The sequence below is a fragment of the Meriones unguiculatus genome, chromosome 1 (genome assembly GCF_030254825.1).
Source record: "Meriones unguiculatus strain TT.TT164.6M chromosome 1, Bangor_MerUng_6.1, whole genome shotgun sequence".
Taxonomy (NCBI): Eukaryota; Metazoa; Chordata; class Mammalia; order Rodentia; family Muridae; genus Meriones; species Meriones unguiculatus.
Window position 1 is genome coordinate 174,108,127 of NC_083349.1, and position 22,311 is coordinate 174,130,437.

General features: G+C 46.0%; 1 protein-coding gene across 8 annotated transcripts in view; it reads right to left on the reverse strand.

Annotated features, from left to right (window-relative positions):
* Window positions 1-22,311, reverse strand: part of Pknox2 (PBX/knotted 1 homeobox 2) — a 262,649-nt gene that overhangs the window by 89,850 nt on the left and 150,488 nt on the right. For 7 of the 8 annotated variants that reach the window (XM_060371696.1, XM_060371701.1, XM_060371682.1 and 4 more), the window contains one exon: window positions 7,933-8,035. The exons of the other annotated variant lie outside the window; for it this stretch is intronic. The gene's annotated coding sequence lies outside the window, so the exon portion shown is untranslated. The remainder of the gene's footprint in view (window positions 1-7,932; window positions 8,036-22,311) is intronic. 8 annotated transcript variants of the gene reach the window in all.

A 22,311-nucleotide genomic window follows, 5' to 3' on the forward strand; every position in this document is an offset into this window, starting at 1 on the left:
GGCTCACAACTCAACAGAGACAAAACAGCTCAGACACTGGGGATGATAGGAGCCAGGCTACTAGTCTGAGGGCTGAGGGCAGTCCATGAGCTTGAGGAAGAGGGCAAATAGGGAAGGGCTGGAAACAGAGCAGGGGATTCTGAAGCCACTAGGGTCTGTTGGCCGTGACAGTCTCAGCTTCCCCTGGAGCCAGGGCCTCTACAGAGGGCCTCCCAGGCCTTTTCCTCTGTCAGAATTACCAGTCTATGCTCTCTGACTGGATGGTACCTGGTCCCAAGTTTTAAAATTCACCTCCAGGAAAAACAAAACAAAATGACTGTACTTTGATTCTCATGTTGTCCAGACTTCTAGAAACCACATCGTTGTGGATAATTCTGGTGTCTTCTGTGTGTATCGTGTGGCTTTAGAGACAGCCAATGCACGTGCTTCCCATACCTTCCCACAGTGGGGTACACAATCTCCTGTGGTGAGGCTGCTTCTTTCCTGCTGTTCCTTCCTGTGGGTGCTGTTATCCTGTTAGCAAGCAGTGCTGGCCCAAATGTATGCGAGTATTTGATTGCATTTTGCTCTTGTTATTTTATAGAAAAATGAATGAGTGAGAGATGAAAAAAGAAAGTGCTGATACCAGATATGAGAATGGGGTGGGTGTGTCTTGTAACATGATAAAACTGAGACAAAGATGGAAGACATTTAGCGCACTGAAAACAGCAGATCTGGAGTCTCCTTCACAGATTCACTGGACTGTGTGCTCAATTAGGAAGGGGAAGAATAAAATCAAAGAATGAACACGAGATAATGAGTGTCTGGTTGAGGATTGCATTTCTGATGCTGTATTTTCCTGTCTGGGAGGAACTCTGAAAACACACTCTGCAGGCACAAGCCCCAGGGCTGCATGTTCCTAGCTATACATGCTACCATAAGAGGCCAGAGTTCTAACTCACATTGGCACAGGTTCTATCAGAGCCTCCTGTCTGTACCCAAGTGCCCTGTTGGGGCTTAGGTGGAGTAGGGGGAGGGGAGTCCTGCTGTTAACCTGTTTTCTCTCTCCACATGGCCTTCTTGGCCATCCCAAGCATGGTTATCCAGGACCATCCACAGTTACTAAGAATATTATTCTAAAATGATCCAAAGGCAAAGAGACTCTTATCTCTCTCCTCTTTTTTAAGTTCAGAATTATTATGTGTTTTAAGGCAGGGCATACCATCATTAGGAAGAGACCCTTTCTGCCCATATCTAAGTTCTAGGTTTTGTGTGTGTGTGTGTGTGTGTGTGTGTGTGTGTGTGTGTGTGTGTGTTTTAAACAAAGCCCCTTCTGGTACACCTTTCTTCTTAGCCTTCTTATTCTGAGCCCAGAGAAACTCTAGTCAGGAAGCTGCATGGGCAGTCGATAGAGACACTGCCACAGGCCAGCAATAGGGCATTACTCATAGCCTCCAAAGCAAGCAGCTGTTCAGCATAAAGACAGAGCACCAGGCCTATGTTTTGCCTCCCACTGGCTCCTGGCTTCCTCCTGCCAGCCCCCTTCCCTTTCACCCCAGCCTTAGGAAGGGGTCTGCAGTCCTCTGGCTTCTTCCAGGGAAACCTTTAGTCATGCTTCAGCCCTTCCAGCTGCATTCAGACCCGGAGACGTGTTTCATGTTGGCAGCAGACTCTTTGAACACTAGCAACTTGTCTGAGAAGTAGAACTCACATGGAACCTTTGCGATGACGTCTAATTTCCTATCATTATGATGTTGATGGAAGAGAATGAGCCTTGCCTTCAGCAAGCTAAGAATTGTGTCTCTCCTTCCCCTTCTTTCTCCTAGAAGATAAGCCTCCCTTGTTGTACCAGGGCAAGGACCAGTGGGTAGAAGAAAAAGCGGAGAAGATAAATTTTACCCACTGGTCCTTGAGGACCAATTAGGAGGCTCTGACTTGCAACAGACACCAATCTCCTGGGATCTGAGCGTCTTCCATGGTCAGGCTGCCAAAGGTAAAGGAAGCAGGGTGACCTAGGAAGGCAGGGAACTGAGCTGTATGAGGGAGGTCATCAGAGTGGAAAGGACTGGTAAATGGGATTCTCATCCAAGATAACGTTCCTCAAGGGCACCAGCTTTCCAAAGCCGGGACAGATCTCTGCTCTCTCAGGCCTCTCTGCGCTTTCTTCTGAGTGGCCTGGCTATAGGTGAGGTCAGAGTTTCTGCTCTGGGACACCCAGAAGATCAACCTGCTAAGTCCCTGTCCTAGGACTTGTACAAGGGAGAACACGATCCCAGGGGAGACTTTCACCATCAGTATTGTTTCTCTAAGAAGAAATGTGTACATTTGCACGGGCCCAAAATATGGGGGATTAGGTAGAATGGGCAGAAAGAAATAGAGAAGTAAGAAATCCCATTTCAGAGAGACTTGGAAGGTCAAGGACAGTGGGAACCTCATAACAATGATCCACAGCAGGGGGATGGCTGACCTGATTTGTACTCAAGCTTTCCCTTCACAGACCAGATCTTCACTGCTTCTTCCCCAGTCCACGAACAGTGAGGATCCAAGGTTCTAAGACTAATTGTTAGAGGGTCACAAACAACCAGGAGCTCTGACTCCTCTGAACCAATACAGAAAATTTCTCAGGTCAAGCAGCAAGTTGGCTATAGGGTCCTCACTAAAACTTGGGTCCCAAATAGCAAACTCAGTAACCAACCACTAGATGCTGGGCACTGTGTGAGCAATGGAGGTGCCCTTTGGAGAAGAGAGAGCCTGCCGAGGAGGGGGCAAAAGAGGGGTGACTTAAGAAATAACAAAATGAAAATTCTTCTGAGCTGAAGCTAAGCAGGTGACTTCAGAGTCAAGACGATCTCAAGGGCTGGGGTAAAGAAAGAAGGAAGCCAAAGTAAGCTTCAGGTCCCAAACTATAGCAGTTCTGAACCCCGAAGGGAAAATGAAAAGAATCTAAAGTTCCCAAGGATATCCACAGTACAGAAATAAGGTGACGGAGCAGCATCGTCAAGATCCAAAGGCAGAACTGAGGGTGTTCCTGAGTGTCAGGCTATCTGCCCAGTAGGAAAAGCCCTGTGTTTGATTCTCAGCACAGCAAAACAAAACAAAACAAAAGGCCTAAGAGAGGAAGATTCTGAGCTCAGTCAAACTGTCAACCAAGGGTGTGTGTCATGAAGTCAGTGCCACCTATGTGAGAACTCACCTTATCCCCCATTCTGCAATATAAAAAACATATCTAGAGCTGATACTTCAGCAAAACTGACAGTTCTGAATATTGTTAACATGTAAGGAAACTCAGGGAAAAGGATGGTATTTGCACAAAAGGAGCAGCAACTCCCCATGACTCTGCTGAAGGGGGAAATCCAGAGGGACAGGGAAGGGGTCATTACACTCCTGTGTTCCTGACCCTGGGGAATCTGGCTCCTTCCTACAATCAAAACACACAGCCAGATTATGTAGCTGAGTGACATTTCCATGTCCACACTGGCTTCATGTCTTCCAATATAGTTCAGTCTTCTAATTGACCTCTAGTCAGAATCTAGAGGTAACTACACTTATGCAACAGAATGCAAATCTCCTAAGTCTTAAGGTAAAGAAAGTAGGTAATAGAATATTGTTACACTGCATGCACACTGTATGAAATAGTACATAGCATGTTACATGTAGTGCTATATATTATACTGTTAAATACAGTATTTACATTTTCATTTTTGAAACAGGGTCTCATTATGTAGCCCAGGCTGGCCTTGAACTCTTGACCTTTTTCTCAGCCCCCTGGGAATAACTGGGAATGTAAGCATGTGCTTCTATGCTTGGGTAAACTGTATTTGTAAATCTATATATTATGCATATATCCTATAATAAAGTTATTATGCATAGTATTTAAAGCATTATATCTTGGTGCTGGAAAGATGTCTCGGTCAGTGGTTAAGAGCATTTGCTGCTTTTGCAGAGGACATGGATTCAGTTTCCAGTATATATGTGGCACTTCCCAACCATCCCAACTCCATTTCCAGGGGTTCTGGAGACACCAGACATGCCTGTGGTACACATACATGCATGCAAGCCAAACAATCACACATACAAAATGTAAAATAAAGTTTCCATGGCTATTCAATGCTTTGCGTAGTATATCAGCCTGGAATCTTAACACTCAGGAGGCAGAGGCAGGAGAATTGCTGTGAGATCAAGACCAGTCTGATCCCCAAGAGTGAGTTCCAAGCCAGCCAGGAGCTACGGTGAGAAACTGCCCAAAAGGAAAAAAGAACAAAAAATGACAAGAGAAAAGAGGTTTGAACTTAGAATTTTAATATTTATACTAATCTATAATAGTGTATATGATGGATATACGACATATTACATGGTATAATACATACAATATAGCAATATATTATATACTAAGTAGCACATAGAGTGTCATATCGGATTATGTATAATTGAATTATATATACTACTATATTGTTATTTTGTAAGTGTTTTACACTGTCAAGATCTAAATTTAGATGCATACATAGTGTATATTATATAACACCATATACTAAAAATAAATACTATCAAATATAGGATTATCATTTTTGTTGTTGTTATTTTTTTGAGACAGGGTCTCACTACATAGCCCTGCCTGGCTTCAAGTTGGCAATCCCCCTGCCTTGGTCTCCCCAGGGCTGGGACTGCAGATGTGTGCTACCAAGACTCACAGAAACTGTGAGCTCTTGACTGCACGTGTTAGTTCCGACTGGTTTAAGTGACGCTGCCTAAGGGATGAATAGCGTCTACACAGAGATTTGGTAGAGGAGATCTGAGGAAAGGCTTCTGGGAGGGCATCTAGCTCACACCCTTCTTTCAGAGATAACAGACTTACACAGGGCCCAGAGAGGGACAGTGCCGAGCAAGAACTACCAGCTGAGAGGTGTCCCAGAAAGGGAACTGCCCACAAGGAGGCTGAACACCAGTCAAAAAGAGGAAGCCTGGACCAGAAGCTTGATACTGAGCTCTTAAAGAGCTTTCAGGAGAGGAAAAGCATTTAGGACAGCCGGGTAGGCAGGTGGCTGGACTTTGAAGAAGCCTGGAGGAATGAGAACAGATTCTCCTTGCTTAGTATCCATGACAGCTCAAGAGAGGCAGATTCAGTGTAGACAGAAGGTACCTTAGAGCTGCTAGAGAGGACACTGGACAAGAGATGCTTTTTCTGAGCATTTCCCATGCATCCGAACAGTGTGAGGTCACTGCCATGAAAGCCCTATGAAGAGCAGGTGTTCCAGTTGCAATGATGGGCTGGGTCCATATCTGTAGTCCCAGCATCTGGGAGAACAGGGAAGGAGATGGTAAGTTGTAGGCTAGCCTGGGCTCCACAACTAAAACAATCTTTTAAGAAAATAATAGAAAAAGAGGAAGGAAGGGAGGAAAGAAGAAACTGGGGAAGGAAGGGAGAGGGGAACAAAGGGCAATGATGATAAAAGGCCCAAGACCTAGGACTTGCCCAAGCCCTGGAGCTGACAAATAGTCCAGCTAGGAACCGGGCCTTTCTTGGTCAGTTTAAAATGTGAGTTCATGCAGAATCAAAGGGCTCCAATCAACACAAGCTGACAGGCCTTTCCTTATTGAGGAAACAATGTATGCTGCTCTATTCTTGAGCCTGAGTAGGAAACCAGCTCCTCTGCACAGCGCAGCACCATCTGGGTGCTTTGACTGCCCACAGAAATGAGCCAAAACCCACGTGTTTACCCAACAGGACTCAGAAGATCCCCACCTGGGAAAGCATCTGGAGTTTGGGGTCCCCTTTTCCCCAGCTCGGAGCATCGATGGTGCCTCCTAAGGACGTAGAGACCGACCTTCAGCCTCTGGATCTCAGAGAGATGGGCCAACACCCAGCGTGAGTCCAAGGAGGAGGAGAGACGCTGGAACCCTCAGTCCGCACATCCTGAGCCCCGCCTTTGTCCTCTCACCAACCTCAGACACACATTAACCACCCTAACCGTCCACTAGACCTCAGCTAGCCTCCACAGCCCTTTCTGTGTCTCCCTGGGAACTTCTGCCTGCACTGAGCTTGGGGGCCAGGGAGGCAGGCAGGCAGCCCCAGGAGAATATGTATGTCAGTTAAGGTTTGTCGTTTACACGTGGAGATCATTAACGAGACTTATTTTTAAATTGTAATTGCAAAATGTAAATGCTTCCCAAACTGATGTGTAATTGCTACCCCTCCACCCCAGCCCTTCCCCTCTGCTGCCAGCTTTGCAAGGAGAGAATTAGAAAATAAAAAGGGGGTGGATTATGTAAGCAAAACGATTTTAAAAAAAGAGAGCGAGAGCTAAGAATTTAAGTGAGACAGCTGGCGGCTTCTCTGATTGCCACACTTCCAGCATTAGCGACAAAAATTGTCCTTGCCAATCGCACCCATCCAAGCAGTAGTGTCAACTCTGCTTAGTCTTCAGGACACTCCATACTGCTGTTCACTTGGAAAGACAATTCAGGGGTGAGCTGCTGTGTCTGGGAATCCAGGGATAGAGGTCAGGTTCATATTTGAATTGGCTTCCATTTTCTTAGTGGAAGCCCCCAGAAAGACACAGCTATACAGGAATTATCAGTCAGGCAAACCATCTCCCGTATACTAGCAGCTATAAGATGGTACAGCACACAGGTTAGCCTGTATGGTCCCGGAAACAACCTTAGCCAGGAGAGAGTAGGGCTGTACCAGGCAGTCCATGGGGAGAGCCACAGTGCTTCCTCAGTCCCAGAGAAAGTTGCTGGACTTGGCTTCAGAAGGCAATACTCTCACACTAGCCCATCACATCTGCAAGCCTGCTCCAGGCTTTCTCTCCATCTTTTACGTGCCCTCCATAGTTCTTGAAGTCTCCTCCTAGCCTCTATGAACACATACCATCACTGTGTGCTCAGGCTCCAAATGCCAAAAGGATTGTCAACCATGATTTCAGGGGAATTGCTCCCCAAAATGTAGTTCTGTTTTGACCCATGTGGATGTCCGCTCATGGTAGAGCAGGCTGGCTACCATTACTACACCAGCACCACAGTGCTTCTGGACAGGAAGTAGGACAGTCATGGCTGCCTGCTCTTCCCTTCTCAGATACAGCCACCTACGAGCACCTGCATGTACTAACTGCCTGCTTAGGAAACTAGGGCAGCCTCTTTCACTGCCTGTGTTGCCAACTTTCTCTTTCTTTACAAGAGAACAGGTTTTTTTTCTGAGCAACTTGGCAATAATTACCAACCCCAGAAGGAAGGCTGATGGACATTGAGCTTTACAAGGGCTCTAAGACATCATGGAATGATACCAATCCCAGACAAGGCCCTTAGATGTTGTGGCTGGATCTGACCATCCAATCATGGCCTACAGGAAATAGAAAAGGGAATGTTTCGGATAACTGGGTTTCTAAATCACCAACTACAGTGCTATGTAAGTCTGTGGGGTCTGAAGGGAGTTAAAAGGCAAAAAACTAAGCTACAACAAAACCTATACCTTCTAGGAAGCTTGAAGGAGAGTTTTCTTTTCAAAGTACTTAATACAGTCTAAAGAACTGTTTCTCCAAAACCATCAGAAATACCAGGGTGCAGTTTCCTCCATGCTCATCAAGTCCTTTGGGGTGCATATGTATGGGTCCTCACCTACTTCACAAAATCTGTCTCTGACTTCAACTGGCATCTGTCACCAATATCCCTGGGTGATTCTCAGGTAACACTTGCTCCAGCATTGTGCAAATGTGATCACCACCATGGCTATGGGCAATGGCCATCCACCTGTGCCTCATGGAACACGAAGTACACAGAGAGCACATGACAGGCCCAGCTAGGGAGGCAGAAAGATGTAGAAGGGCCAACAGTGCTTGCTGTCTAAGTGTCTGCTCAGGCAACCAGTTGGTGCTAGAGGGGTTCTGAGGAAAAAAACAATGCGTGTGTCAGAAGGGGCAGGATTCAGCCTGTGTCAAAGGACAGAAAAGAATTCCTTACTGTTGGGTGTTCCCACTGCTTCTGGGATGGTCTTCAGGGGGCTTGCCCCTTCTTCTCACTTCCAGCAGGGCCAGAGACTTCTAGTCAGCTCCAGAGAGAGTACCTGAAGAAGGAAGGAGACAGCACAGTCTCAGGAGGTGCTTCAGCACATGGAGGACTGTGCTCTCTCACCCGAGTTCCTCACCCCTAGGACATAGCCTGTTATAGAAACAAGGATTCTACTTCCTCTGCACATGATCTCTGTAACTGCTGTTGGACCCTCTCTCCTTAGCATGGCTCCTGAGCCCTGCCCAGATCTCTGTAGACCCCACACTTTGACACAGTTGGACTTGCCCTGTCGTTGCCCTGTTGGTTTCCTGACCTTCTGTCGACTGGTTTCCTGATCTCCTGTCCAGCAGTGGAAAGGTCTCCTCCAGGAATGAATTTGGACACTGGGAAAGTTGGGCCTCAGAGGGAGAGGGAGCAGTGTCCAGGGGGTGACTGTAGGCCAGGCTTAAGCTAGGGGTTTGAAGGGACAATGGTTGGGTGAAGACAGGAGAGGCTTGAGGAAAATAGGGAAACAGGGAGGAAAAGTCAGTAGAGGGATAGACTAGAATAAATGAAAGGCAACCTGAGGCTTAAAAGGAGCCTTGAATTCCTGCCTTTAAAAGTTATTTTTAGGTTCAAGTGAATTAATTCTGTGAATTAATTTTCACAATATTTGAAATGAACCACATCTGAGGCAGAGTCTGGGTGGTCAGCCTTGCTATTATGTCTTGACAGATATACCCCAACCATCTCATCACCTTCTCCTGTAGAGGAGTTGCTAATTTGACTCCAGGGAGGCTCTGCTAGGAACCAGGATAGAGCGAGGGGAGGGGGCTACTTTCAGCTGCACTTCCAGGGCAGCTGTGGGCAGTAACTCCAGCCAAGAGCCCTAGCCCTGTTCTTGAGGCACACACATCTGTATCATCATCAGCCCCTTCCTAGTTAACACCAACTTAGTAAAAACACATTTGCACCTCAGTAAAGAATGTAATTAACTAGTGGCATGACAACAGGGGCCTAGACAGGCAGCTCAGGCTGGGGCTGCAGCAGGGAAATAAGAAACTAGACATCTGCCTGAGCAACAAGGCTTTTCTGTGAGTGTGGAGGGGTGTGGCTTTCCAGACTGGTGTGTGTGTGTGTGTGTGTGTGTGTGTGTGTGTGTGTGTATGTATGTGTACATTGCTGGGAAGGTGAAGGTGGCAGACAGACAGCATCCAGGACCTAAGGGAGGTCTGAATTCCCGGTTGCAAAAGAGAACAAGGTAGGATGTGCTAGGGTAGGCTCAGCTTGAGAAATGTTCAGCTTGAGAAATGTAAACAGGTAGCCAGTGCATTTCCACTAACAAACGCCCTCTGGGTAAAAACAAGCTCCCTGCCTTCTTCATACCCAAGAAGAGATTTACTGAGACACATTTGCAGATTACTCTGACAGCTGGGAGAGCCACTCAGACAGGCGAGAGAAGTCAGCACCAGCAGAGAATGGGGCACTGTTGGTACCAAATTACTCCTGTCTTACTCCCTTCACCCTGCTCCTCCTCCGTGTAACCTTGTTCATGAACTCTGTAATGAGTCCCAGGGCTCTGGGCACAGAGGCTGCAAACCTGGGAGGCATGTCTGATTCTTCTTCTCCAAGATCCACCCGATTTTCACTTCCTGTCATTATTCTTTCTCATCTCTTCCTAACGAGAGATAAAGATCATCTTTCCTCCTTTCCATTCCCATTGGCACAGCCTAGGCAGCGCTATCCTCCCCAGCTACACTTGTCATAGTCCTTCCTGGTACAGACCATCAGCCCTCTGTGCACCCAGAGCGGTGACTTATCTCTAAGCAGTGAGCATTCACAGCCTTTCGTGGGCTTACAGCTGGGCCCCCACCAGGATGCCCAGTGGTAGCTTGCCGTGGGAGTCAATCAGAAGAGGTCTAGTGACTACATGGGACCCCTCTCTCTAGATTCATCCTCCTCTACACCCAGGGTCACTACTCTTCACCCAACTGTAACCACTCTCCCGTGCCACACCTTGCCCACGGTTTCCGGGTTCTCTTGATGCTCCCATTCTGTATTTCTACCCAAGACCCTCCTCATTCTCAATGTTCATCTCAAACAATCCAAAAGTAACTTTTCTTCCTCCTTGCCTCTACGTGCCACGCTGCTTGCCATTCTCTGGAAGCGTTTGTCATACCCTGTCTCATGCTATGGCTATCTTACATCCTGTCATCTCTTTCCAAACTGTGAACCTCTTATAGCCAGGAACCACATCTTACAAGTTTTTGGTCTCCAGAGTACCTTGATAGAAAACATTTAATTCTTAAAACTAATCTTAGAAGTAACATTTTATTATCTTTAACAAAGCACATACACTTACTGTAGAAAATACATAAATAAGAGGAGTAAAGTCGTTAGTTGTAATGGTATAATATGATGGGCACATTTTATATTTGAAATAAAATATTGTTTCTTTAAATAGTATATATTATGCACACAAGTTAGTATTTGATAATATAGTGCAAATACTTTCATGTAAGGGGAATTTAATAGTAGTAGTAGTATTTTTGTTGTTATTATTGTTGTTGTTTGAAACAGGATGTATCTGTGTAGCCTTGGCTGTCCTGGAACTCACTCTGTAGACCAGGCTGGCCTCAAACTCAGAGATCCATGTACTTCTGCTTCCTGAGTGTTGGGATGAAGGCATGCCACCACTCTCGACTGGAATTCATTATTTTAATAGCTATATGACATTACATTTCATGAATGTGCTAGGATTGTTCACATAAATTTTTATTTTGTTGTTTAGATTATTTCCAGTTTTGCTATCATCAACTAACACTGATCATTCTTGTTAGCTGCTTTTTACTCCAGGCCCGATCATTTTCCTGGGGTAAGCTTTACGTAGAATTGCCAGGTCCAAAAATGCATTCATTTTAAAGAACTTTCACAGCTTCCCCACAGGAGAGTCATACCTATTCATGTCCTACTGGCAGCATATGAGAAATGTCTTCTTCCTTGCCAAGTCGTTCCCATTTTATAAACATGGATAAAAAGGCTTAGAAAAGTCAAACACGGGTATGTCTGTACCACATCTTCCGGCACTAGAGGGTTCATATATCTCATCTCCCCTTCCTGCCCTCTTTGTACTTGAATGCCACACTAATGCAAAGAGGACACTTGCAGTTGGAAGTGCTGGCTCAGCGTTCTGTTCCTCAGAGGGGAAGACAGAGGTAGACATGCAGAGAGAACCATCCCTAGAGCTCTGCCAAAGTCGTCTTCCCCATCTAGTTCTCCATGTCTCTGAGGCTGATAGGGCAGATGAAAGAACTGCTGTGAGGTGCTGTTTATGATACCCCCTCCCTTCTTCTGCAAAGGTGCAAATTGCTTCAATTTACCCTGTGTATTAAGACGTGACCACGTGCCTGGGCCTGAGCCTAAAGACAGGTCGATCAACCTCCAGCCTCTCTTTCCTTCTTCCCCTTCCAACCTTCTTATTCTTCCCCCCAACCTCACCCCACCACCTTTCTTTTTCTCTTCCTGTCCTGAAGGCTTCATATTCCAGTGGGAAAGATTGGTGGATAGGAAGTACCGTGTACTGCCATGTGTATTTGATGATGTTTCTGGCTGCTGCTTCACCATCCCCTCCTCTGTCAAGCACAGGAAGACAAGGTCTGGGTTTGGGCTAGGTTCAGAGCTCAGCAAGGCAAGACGCCCTGCCTGTTCCCATGTCCTTCAGCCTCTGCCTCTTACCATGCTCTTTATCGCCCTGGTGAGAGCAAGTGTTTGTGGGTGGAAAAGACCTCCCTCCTGGGGTCCTGCTGCAATCCCAGGCTTCTGACTCCTGCTCTAGCTATACCCTCATCTATCCTGGGGTGACGCTGGGATTCCCTGGATGGAATCCCAAGAGAAGCCCACCGGCCTCCCGCTCCACTCCAGGATTAATAAAATGCACGTTAGCGAGAGGAAGAATGATCAGAGGTGACACCAGCACGCCCCTGCGGGGGACACTGCTTCAGGGCTACAATACACATAGATTTCTCCTTTCCCAGAACTGACAAGCAGCTATCACCACTTGTTTCCCTGCCGCCCACAGAAAGCTCGGAGGCAGAAATATAGCCTGTAATCTCTTTTCTGTCACCGGCAGTGATTCTGCTGAGCATAAGAAGGGCAGCTTGCATGTCAGAAAGCTCCAAGGAAGATGAAAGACAGTAACAGGGTGGAAGGGAGAAAGAAGCAGCAGATGAGCGGTTGCCATCCTTCCCACCTCAGCCACCTCAGCGACCAGTGTGTTCCTATTCCACCAGGGCAAATACCCCACGTACTGTTCGTCACTATTCAAAGTCCTCCCCCTTTAACATGCAGCCCGGGACAACATTGCCTGATTTTGGGCTGGAGCTGGACAAACAAACAGCCTTGATAGTCAGGGCTGAGTTATGATGGCAGAAGGACACCCAGAGAGCTGAGCCCTGTGTGACCTGATGGGAAAATCCGGATGTTTAGGAGACTAGGAAGCCAATCAGTTTCAATTTGAAGATAAAGTCCCTTTCATCTCTATTACTTCCCCAAACAATGGGGTGAAGCTTGCAGCTCCTTAGTTGCACCAGGTGCCTCCTTGCTGCCCAAGTTCATCTTAGCTGGGCTCCCTCTCACAAGGAGGCCGCTTGCCCAGAGAATCCCTTTACCAATTTTGCCAACTTGCACTTGGGCGATTTGCAGATGAGCAGGACCCTAATAAAGAGAGCCGCTGGAATCTCTGGTCAGAGGCCCAAAGTGAAGGCCTATCCCCTCCACTTGTGGAAGTTCCTCCACCCTGGTACTAGAGGGTGCTGAGTTCTTTGCTAAGTGGACCAAACGCCTTGAAAGAGTCTGAACTCAATCTGGAGGCCACTTGAGGGTGAGTAAGCACAGCTGTGACAGGATATAGTTAGTTTGCCTGCAATGTCCATCCTGCAATTCCCCAGTGGGCATCTGTAATAATTAATCCCTGCCTCCTACCTTCCCTGTGCTGGAGTGCACAAGCTAAGGAGGTACAGCAGCTAGCTCCAGGTCTGCCACAGGTGTGTTCTGTGATGTCGGACAAAGTTTTCCCCAAGTCTGAAATTAGTTGCCTCATCATCCTCATCATTGGCCTCATTGTCTTCTCTAGACAAGAAGCTGGGCTTGAAAACATGACATTTTTTCTCCTATTCTCTGAGGATTCTTGATCATTGGTTGAACTGAACTGTCACCCTAAGGAAAGCCTAGACTCTAACAAGAGCAAGGAGGCCGAACTCCCAGAGCCCAGATTGTAATCCAGGAGCAGAGGTGCTGCTTGGCAGTCTGTGTCAAAAGCAGCCTCGTTCCACTGTCTATCTTCTGTGCAGACCCCAACAGCTTTCCAAGGCCAAGAAGAAGAAACTCTAGATTTAAGCTTTCATAATCAGCTTGGACCATGTCCTCTGACCCAATCTCCAGAACATGAACCTTTGTTTCAGCTGAGAGAGGCTGCTACTGTCCAACACCTGATATGTACTCACACTGGCCTATGCACCCGGTTTCCTACTAGAGATCCTCAAGCTTCTCATCTTTCAGCCTCCAGCTCTTACCAATCCCTAAGGCTAGCTCCAGCCATAGCCCTCTGCAGCTGAAGATCGGCTGCCCCTTACGCTGGTCTATTGTGGACTCTTAGCAGTGCTGTATTTTCTGAACTTCAGCCCTTTTAAGCTAAACAAAATCTCCTTGATGGCATTGTCCACCTGCATCTTTATTTCTTACACTCCCTCTGCTGTGTTGGTCATGCAAGCTTTCCTTCTTGTCACATGGAGACAACACCAGAGAACGCTAACTCAGAGCAGTGCTAGATCAGTTCAGTGACAACTTTGCCTACTTAGCTGTGAGCATTCATTGCCCAAGCCTCCAAGAAGTGAGTGCTTTTGACTGAAGATGCATTCACATGCTTCCTGCACTCCCTGAGTGTGAGAAAAGAAGCACAGAGAAGTGGTGCCAGCCACACATGGATCCAATGCTAGGACTCCCTCACCCTCCTTGGGTGACCTAGGTAAGCCTCACAGTGATAACTTCCCTACTTCTATAAAAGAGAAACAGCAGTGCGCAACTCATGGGGTGTCTCTGAGGATATTACGGTATTATATCACATATACACATATAACGTGTGTTTAGTGGGAGTAAGGGACTCTGTAGTGACACAGAGTAGGTCTTTCCTAAATGGTTACTTCTCATTCACAGTAGTGACAATAATGGTATGCTTAGACATTGTTTAGTAAAAAGAATTTTAGTTTAAAAAAAAAAAAAAGGGCTTCAAGTCCAGGCATGGTGTTGCACACCTGTAATCCCAGCACTTGGGGAGGCAGAGGCAGGCAGATCTCTGTGAGTTCAAGGCCAGCCTGGTCTACAAAGTGAGTACAGGACAGTGAAGGTTACACAGAGAAACCCTGTCTCCAAAAACAAAAAAACAAAACAAAAAAAAGAGCTTCAAGAGTCAGCTCTTCGTATTTGTGATCTGTCACTCTTTGCCCTGTATTAGAGACACAATTCTTTTTCTTTCTTTCTTTCTTTCTTTCTTTCTTTCTTTCTTTCTTTCTTTCTTTCTTTCTTTCCTTGACATAACCTAAAATTACCAGGTTTGTACTGCTTGGTTTAATTGTTACTGCTGCTGTTGTTTAAGCTTCTGAATCTGAATCCTTGAAATGTTTTTTTTCCCTGTACTAATTATGCCTTTCAGAGTCAACATACTTAATAAAACTAGGAAAAAAAAAACCTATTAAACTGCAGAGATGCAGCTCATGAAATAGTCTGGATTAGTGTAAATTCTCTGCAGATCATAACTCGCTGCATCTGACTTGGTAACACTCTCAACTTGTCCCTGTAAGTCACTTATATGTGTGTTTTTATACTCACTTGCTGTTTTATGCTATAACTATTTATGTTATAAATGAGATTGAAGGAGATAAGTCTTAGTAAATAATAACAGGAATGTACTGAAAAGGCTCTCCAAGATAAAATAGTACTCTTGTAGTGTTTTATTTGATGGCTTAAAAACTCTTGAAGTTGTCTAGGAAGTTAGGTCATACAGAGTTAATAAAGGCAGGCTTTCATCATATCTTTTCACTACAGCTCAGTCCCTTTTAAATTTTGTCACACTGCCTTTCAAAAGCCAAAACTGCCTTAAAAATACAAAAGAGCCAAAGAAGCACAAACAAGATCTTGCTTAGCTGTTTATTACTATGACCATAAAATTGTTTTGTTTTGTTTTTTCCTGTCATTGCTATTCACCCTTCTCTTCAGTTTTAAAACTCTCAAACTAGTAAGATGTGAGAATGTTTACACTACATCCTATTACTCCTCAGTGTTCGTGAATGGGCATGCACATGGTGTGTGTGTGGGGGGGCTCAGGTGTGTTGTTTCAGTTTTCTCCTGTCATGCCAGTACTGGGGATAGAACTCAGATCCTCTGGCTTGGCAGTAGACACCTTCATCCTCTAAACTAGCTCTCCCCAGTGCTTCTTGAGGCGTGGGGGTCTGCCTTCATATATGTACAAGAAGATAGTAAAGGATAAGCTTAGAGGTTTTGTTTGTTTACTCTTGAGAGATCAGTAACAAGGTTTATACAGATGTGTGAAAATAGAGGGGTGTATAGCTCAGTAATAAGAATGCATATATACGGCTCTGGGTTGGATCCCCAGCAACACACACACACACACACACACTCACACACTCACGGGAGCGCAAAAAAAAAAAAACAAAAAACTCTGAAACTAAAATTCTAGCATATATGAAAAAAGTGGAGATAAAAGACCTAGAATCATGTTTGAAAAAAAAAAAACCATCCAGCTCTCCAAAGTTTTCTCTCGGGGCTACCCTTACCCATCTAGAATGAATCATTCCCTCCCGTCTGCTCTCCCAATAATTGGGATCAAACCTCTAGGAGAAAAGCCCAAAGTTCTTAGCCATGAATGACAGGTTGTCTCGCTGAATTATTATCATACGTTCCGACATGTGTCCTTCTGTGAAGCCCGAGGCTTCCGGAGAACAAGGACTCAGTATTTCCCACCTTGCATCTCTAGCCTTGCATCCCGCTCAGTACGTGTTTTTGAAATTGGGAAATAAATGAATAAGCAGAAATGCCAAGAGCAGTCAAGAGATCTGGCCAGAGTTTTGACCAGACATACAGGGAAGTGAGATGTGAGAAAGACTGGGAGCCTATCGTGGAAAGGAAGTGATCCTTTTCAGCAAAATAAGGCCATCCCCTCTGACTCCTCTTTAAGGATGTCCTTATATACTTACTTGCCCAATAAGGTTTTATTTTCAGTGGAAAATTTGGAACCTTATCAGAAGACTTCAACACTAAACACCTACAAAACCCTGCCTGTGTCTAGCTCCCTTTACCCCAGCCTCCTCATGGAAGTCTTTCCCCAGCGGTCAGACTTTCAGCTCTGAACCCTGCCCTCTCACTCCTCAGGCTGATGGAAGACTCTGCCTATGTGCTGATGCAGCCTTCTCTAGAAGCAGGGAAAGGTAAGTGCATCTTCACACCATCAAGCTGTTCTTGGTCTGACCCAGCAGGAGCCAGCTATGCCTTTCCTCTCCCTTGCCACTGCCATGCTTTAGCTAGCAGGAGCCTCCTGCTCCAGGTCTGCTCCTGTTCTGTACCTCTGCTTGCACTGCAGGGATGGAGCTAGCACTAATGTCTCCTCTGAACAGCAGGTGATGGTCTGAGTACAAGATGTCTGTATCCCTAGCATCCACTGGCTATCTAATCCTCAGGAGAGTGTTAAACCCACACATCTGTCCAGACCCCAACAGGTATTTTGTGTATATCAGGTGTTTAACAAAGATCTGTTGATGAAGGCATAAATAATAAATAAATGGATCTATTCAACAGAGGACATGCCATATTAACACACTACATGTTGACCTCCTTTACAAGGAGGTGTATTATCCAATTCAGTAGTTAATCCTTGTATTACCCTGTGAAATAGATAATTTTAGTCCCATGTTAAAAGAGAAACTGAGGCTAGGCAAATTAAGTGACTTCCTGGAATCACAAAACTAGGTAAAGGGGAAAATGAAAGAGCAGGGCCCAAGGGTTATGTTACAGGTTGGGGGGACAGCTCCTCAGTGCTTTCCCTTCTGCTCACCTGCCCCTCTGCCTATCTAGCTGTCTACCTGTCCATCTGCCCCTCTATCCACCTGTCCCTCTATCCACCTGTCCCTCTATCCACCTGTCCCTCTATCCACCTGCCCACCTAGGCAGGGGAAAGATGTCAAGAAGCAGAGCTGCTTTTCTACCTCACTTGGGAAATAAACAGGAAGAAATTTTTTCCTCATCATTTGGTGAGTCAGTGACATTTCGTTTGACAAAGGACGTAGGAAAAGCCTCTCCCGGGACTAGTTTTGGGACCAAGCTCTGATAATATTGCTTTATTGAAAAGGGATGCCAAGAACTGATCTCCGGATGGCCTTTACATGAAGCAATTTATGCAGAAAAAAATATATTTTAAAGAAACACACATTAATCTGTACATATTCACAATGACAACTATAAGGAAAATGCACAGAGAGAGAGAGAGAGAGTATATGTGTGTATCAATTTCCCTCTCCTCTCTCCCCTTCTCTCTCTATCCCCCCAAACACACAAATGCACAGATTCTGGCTCATGCTCATGGTCCTGACCATACACAATAAAAAGTCAAAGAACTCCAAGTCAGGGGATATACAGCCCACACCCCTACCACGTACTAAACAGTGCTGTGGTCCTGACTTTCCCCTGTATGCCCTCTGGGGAAAATGGAAAATTTTCCCACACATGAAAATTTTAGTCATTAAGGAATCATGTCATAGAAGAGATTAATATCTTCGTGCCTCCTTGCCCTGCCTGCTCCTTCTTGTGTGATCACACTTCACGGGAGACGGTGCCAACCAGATGACCTGCTGCCCAAGGCACAGGTCCACTCAGGAAGATTTATACCCTACCCGTTGCTCAGGCCTCCACCGTAACCTTCTTTGAGGAGAGCAGAGGAAGGATAAAGAGGAAGGGAAATGAAATGTCCATAAAACTCTCATTCAGATGCCACTCAGCAACAGAAGGGATGCACCTAAATAAAACACCGTCCTCTCCAGGCTGCTCACAAAAGGCCGGGTTTGCAAGGACCCGAAAACCAAGAATTCTCTTTCCACCATGGAAAATTCTGACCTGGGCTCAAGTAGAGCCTGTTCTTATAGAATGAGCACGTGAAAACTCAGAGGCCAGAAACTACACTGGGATCAGCGTGTGTTTGCCCTGCACTGCCCTGGGCCTCCTTTTCTCCTTAACTCAGTAAGAAGGTTAGACATGGATGGTCACTTCCAGGATGGTCTGTATCAGGATCCGCCTTGCTCGGCGTTGGCGCCACATTAGTAAGACTGTCCACAGCTCCGAATCTGCTATACCATTTACGCACTCCAGAGCCTGACCAGTCACATCCATTGGCCTCTTGCATCTGTTGCACCATAGCTGTAAGGGTAGTAGTGCTACAATCAAAACTTCCAGTAAACAGATGGAGAAATCAAAACTGAGACCTAAGCGTCTTGGGGAAGGTCACAGAAAGATTGACTTCCTTGGAGTCACTCCCAATTTAAAACAGTAATAATACGATGCTATGAAAGCCCTGGAGTTTGCCCTTAAAAAAAGTTTTTCTTATTGTCTAGGTCATATTGGCTGAATAATAATTGAACTGTGTATGACTTAGGATAGAGGTCCAGGAAAGATGGCCCTTCCTTTAGGGGAAAGGTCACATTTTGGCCATTAGAGGGGCGAGATCAAAGAAAAGGAACTAAGCTGACTAAGCTCACTCAACAGGTCTGCAGAGTGCCTGCTTTGCATGAGGAACCGTTGAGGATTGTGACTAGAAGTGATAAGAAGCCCAACATTTATGAGTCTTGGACTTGTTTGGGGGAGAGCTGGAAGCAGTGAAGACAATCACAAGACAGCAAATAAGGCTTATGAATAAAACACCAAGGCAGATGACGACAAAGGCAAAAGGGAAGGAAAGCAGAGTAGACTATTAGGACCCAATGGCCCCTCATTGAGACTTTATGGGAGAGGGAGGGCAGACAAGCGTGGGGGAATGGTGGGTGTGCTGGCGCTGAATGAGAAATGTCCCTTGTAGTCTCAGGCATTTGAATTCTTGGTCTTCAGTTGATAGAGCTTGGGGGGGGGGGGAGATTTAGGTGCTGCAGGCTTGCTGGAGGATGTATGTCAGGAGGGGTGGACTTTGAGAATAAAGTCTTTTTCTGTTTCATCCTTGTGGTTAAAGACCTAAGCTCTTGGCTTCCTGCTCCTGCCACCATGCCTTCCATCTGTGATGGACTCTATCCCTCTGTGACTGTAAGCTCCAGTAAACTCTCCTATAACTTGCCTTGGACCTTAGTTATAGTGTTTTATCACAGCAGCCAAAAAGTATCAAACACAGCTAATAAATACGATTAAAATTCATTATATGCATATATGAAACCATCATGATGAAACCCCTGTCTGTTGTTTTCAGTACTAGGATTGAACTCAGAACCTCACACATGCTAAGGCAAACTACTGGCCACTGGATGTTGAGATCTAGCCTAGAGTGGTAATGCATGCTTTTATTTTCAGTACTTGAGGCAGAGGCAGAGGCAGAGGCAGAGGCAGAGAGGCGGAGGCAGAGAGGCGGAGGCAGAGAGGCGGAGGCAGAGGAGGCAGAGGCAGAGGCAGAGGCAGAGGCAGAGGCAGAGGCAGAGGCAGAGGCAGAGGCAGAGGCAGAGGCAGAGGCAGAGGCGCAGAGGCAGAGGCGCAGAGGCAGAGGTGCAGAGGCAGAGGCAGAGGCGCAGAGGCAGAGGCGCAGAGGCAGAGGCGCAGAGGCAGGCAGGTTTCTGCGCGTTCAAGGCCAGCCATGGTCTGCATGGCAAGTTCCAGGCTAGCTAGGTATACACAATAGAACCCTATCTCGAAGAAGAAAGAGGAGGAGGAGGGAGACCTGGTCTTACCAAGTTGCCCAGGCTGTCTTTGAACTAGCCCAGGTGGCCCTTGGAGTTATAATCTTCATGTTTCAGCCTTCCATAAGAGCTGAGATTATAGCTCTGGCCCAGTGACCCCACTCGCTAAAATCTCTATTTTGAATAATTACATACTAGTAAGGATTGAGAAAGTAGAGTGTTTGCCTACAGTGGATAAGGCCCTCGCTTTGAGCACCAGTGCCTCCAAAAACCAAATGTTAACATTTTTTTAAAAGACAAAAAAAAAAAAAAAAAAAAAAAAAATCCCTCCAATTACTTTAAAATAGGCCAGAGTCTGAGAGGAATTTAAAACTCAGCCAAAAGGAGAAAAGAAGGAATCTACAGGGAAACAGGCCTGGGGGCAAAGCTGTCTGCTAGACTGAGGGAAGAGAAGGACAAGGGAAACCTTCCCTGTTGGGACAAGGAGGAGAAGTTTCTGCTTCTCTCTGGTGCAGTTTAACACATTCCTGCTCTATCCAGTAAGGCATCCCTCTGGCATCTCCTCTGGCCATGGACAAAGGGCAGGTAGGGGAACTGCTTGCCTCAGGCAAAGTTTTAGAGACATCAAAGTGGAGGAACTTGAGCAGGGCTGCCCACAGAGGCCACACCTTGCCTGTTTTCACTGAGGCTAAAGTAAATATCTGTAGCGCTGTCTCTACTTCATGTATACGGGTATCGAAAGCCCACATTGTGCCCTACAAACATGTAACACTTACATGTTAACTCGTGATAGCTTGCTTACCATGCATTTGTGTCATTAATTTTTAGTTTTCATTTTAAAAATGGTTGTATTAAAATATCATTTCACTTGATTATTGAGTTTTGGCTATCTCCTCAAATCTTGTGTCTGAGTCTAGTCATGAACATGTGCACCAACTTTTCGCTGGGAGGAAGAAGAGGGGCCACAGCCACAAATGGGGAAACCAACACAGGGTGAGTGAAGTCCTGCTGGCAAGAGAAAGGGAGGCAGGATACCTTCCTAAGGACAGGACCTCAAGGCACAGCCCGGAGTGCCTTGACACTCTTTCCTTTTGGAGTTTCTTGAGCTTTCTGCTCAGTATGGAGGAAATCTCATGTCGCTCTACTGGAATGCTCAACAGAAAGACAAGTGCTTCTACTGGAATGCTCAACAGAAAGACAAGTGCTTGCTCTGGAGGGCTTGGGGAATGTAAGGAAGAGGGAAGATAGCTATCGCTTCTCAAAGCCCTGCCACACAGCATCCACTGTGAGAGGTTAGAGAACAGGGAGGAAATTTGGAACAAATGGAACATTCCTGAGGAATGAATACCAGCAGCCTCATGTGTCACCAAAGGAGGGCTCAGGCCCCAAACCAGTCTTTTTTCCTCACTGCAGTTTATTGCTTCCCTCCACTGCCTTCTGAATGCTTGTATCAAATTCTAGGACCTCTGCTGATGAACAACTTCCATGTCCTTCTTAAGAATAAACTACATCTTAAGGACACACATCTTTGAAACCTTTTGTAACACGGCTCCTACCTAACTTTCCAAGCTTACTGTCTCTTACGATTCTCCTCCAGGTACCCAGAGTGTGGAGCTGGCAAGCTGTCCTGCTACGGTCTCAAAGTGCCCTACACAATTCAGGTTGAAACCTCATCCCGTTGTGGTGACATGAACAGGGAAGGACTTGTAGGGAGTTGCAAAGTCATGAGGGCCCCGCCCTCATGGATGGGATCATGCCCATTTACAAGGTAAACAGGTGCTCCTAGCTCCTCCACCTTGCAAGCAAGATCTACAGAGTAAACCCTCACCAAAGCAAGTGACGCTTGGACTTCCAGCCTCTAGACCTGGGAAATGTATATTCTGGTTCATAACCACCAAGACTGAATGGCTGAATAGACCAAAGCATACACTCCCAGGCCGACCCAGAGACCACTTGTTTTTGTGAATATAGTTTTATTTGAATCTGGCCACATCCATTTGTTGACTGTTATCTATGGTGGCTTTCCACTATACGACATAGCTGAGCTCAGGAGGAGCACAAAGACAGAGCTGGATAATTGCAAGAGTAAAAAACTCCTAGAATAATTTCTGTCTGAGCCTTTGCAGTAAAGGTCTGCTGACCCTGGTCTAGGTTATGGTTCAAAAACATTCCTCCCCTCCTATACAGGCTCTGTTCCCTGATCCCTCCAAGCCCGTATTCTCAGGCTTGAGAGTGTTCCCACACTCTCATATCTTCCCAACGTGTAAGGACTCAGCTCAGATGTTACTTATTCTGTGATGCCTCCTGAATTCCTGCCCCAAATACACAACCTCTTGCACCCCTTTAAAGCCATGTGCATTGTTGGAGTGACCACATAATTCATCTGTCACACTGGAATCATTTTCAGAGTGAAAGAGAGCAT